Source organism: Mustelus asterias, chromosome 2, assembly GCF_964213995.1.
Source record: "Mustelus asterias chromosome 2, sMusAst1.hap1.1, whole genome shotgun sequence".
Lineage (NCBI taxonomy): Eukaryota > Metazoa > Chordata > Chondrichthyes > Carcharhiniformes > Triakidae > Mustelus > Mustelus asterias.
The window spans coordinates 10,854,518-10,856,635 of record NC_135802.1 but is presented as its reverse complement, the minus strand read 5'-3'; positions in this window follow the sequence as shown (position 1 = coordinate 10,856,635).

Genomic DNA, 2,118 nt, shown 5'->3' with positions numbered 1-2,118 from the left:
AATAATTAAACTTTAACTTCTCCCCGTGTCTGCGTGGGTTTCCTCCGGATGCTCCGGTTTCCTCCCACAGTCTGAAAGATGTGCTGGTTAGGGTGCATCGGCGGTGCTAAATTCTCCCTCAGTGTACCCGAACAGGCGCCAGAGTGTGGCGACTAGGGGAATTTCACAGTAACTTCATTGCAGTGTTAATGTAAACCTTCCCGGCTTGGGTCACTGTCTGTGTGGAATCTCCCCGTGTCTGCGTGGGTTTCCTCCGGGTGCTCCAGTTTCCTCCCACAGTCCGAAAGACGTGCTGGTTAGGGTGCATTGGCCATGCTAAATTCCCCCTCAGTGTACCCGAACAGGCGCCGGAGTGTGGCGACTAGGGGAATTTCACAGTAACTTCATTACAGTGTTAATGTAAGCCTACTTGTCACACAAATAAATAAACTTTAACATTATTATTCCCACCTCCTCGCTTCCTGCCTCCCATCTTGACGTTAACAGCACCCCCCCCCCACCCCCCCTCCCCGCCCCCCCACCCCCAACCCCCTCTAACCAACACATAATCTTGGTCATCAACTGTTTGTGGGATCTTGGGGGAAAAGATTTATTCATAGAATCCCTGCAATGGTTAGCACTGCTGCCTCACAGCGCCAGGGACCCGGGTTCAATTCCTTGCTTGGGTCACTGTCTGTGTGGACCATAGAACCATAGAGCCATAGAAAATTACAGCTCAGAAACAGGCCTTTTGGCCCTTCTTGTCTGTGCCGAACCATTTTTTGCCTAGTCCCACTGACCTGCACTTGGACCATATCCCTCCACACCCCTCTCATCCATGAACCTGTCCAAGTTTTTCTTAAATGTTAAAAGTGACCCCGCATTTACCACTTTATCCGGCAGCTCATTCCACACTCCCACCACTCTCTGCGTGAAGAAGCCCCCCCTAATATTCCCTTTAAACTTTTCTCCTTTCACCCTTAACCCATGCCCTCTGGTCTTTTTCTCCCCTAGCCTCAGCGGAAAAAGCCTGCTTGCATTCACTCTATCTATACCCATCAAAATCTTATACACCTCTATCAAATCTCCCCTCATTCTTCTACGCTCCAGGGAATAAAGTCCCAACCTATTCAATCTCTCTCTGTAACTCAGCTTCTCAAGTCCCGGCAACATCCTTGTTTGCACATTCTCCCCGTGTCTGCGTGGGTTTCCTCCGGGTGCTCCGGTTTCCTCCCACAGTCCAAACGACGTGCTGGTTAGGTGCATTGGCCATGCTAAAATCTCCCTCAGTGTACCCGAACAAGCGCCGGGATGTGGCAACTAGGGGAATTTCACAGTAACTTCATTGCAGTGTTAATGTAAGCGTACTTGTGACATGAATAAATAAACTTTAACTTTATTATTCCTATCTCCTCCCTTCCTGCCTCCTATCTTCACTGATTTAATTTGATTTATTATTGTCACATGTATTAACATACGTATTGTTTCTTGCGTGCTATACAGACAAAGCATACCGTTCATAGAGAAGGAAAGGAGAGAGTGCAGAATGTAGTGTTACAGTCATAGCTAGGGTGAAGAGAAAGATCAACTTAATGCGAAGTAGGTCCATTCAAAAGTCTGACAGCAGCAGGGAAGAAGCTGTTCTTGAGTCGGTTGGTACGTGACTTCAGACTTTTGTATCTTTTTCCCGATGGAAGAAGGTGGAAGTGAGAGTGCCCGGGGTGCGTGGGGTCCTTAATTATGCTGGCTGCTTTGCTGAGGCAGCGGGAAGTGTAGACAGAGTCAATGGATGGGAAGCTGGTTTACATGATGGATTGGGCTACATTCACGACCTTTTGTAAGTTCCTTGCGGTCTTGGGCAGAGCAGGAGCCATACCAAGCTGTGATACAACCAGAAAGAATTCTTTCTATGGTGCATCTGTAAAAGTTGATGAGAGTCGTAGCTGACATGCCAAATTTCCTTAGTCTTCTGAGAAAGTAGAGATGTTGGTGGGCTTTCTTAACTATAACGTCAGCATGGGGGGACCAGGACAGGTTGTTGGTGATCTGGACACCTAAAAACTTGAAGCTCTCGACCCTTTCTACTTTGTCCCCATTGATGTAGACAGGGACGCGTTCTCCTCTACGCTTCCTGAAGTC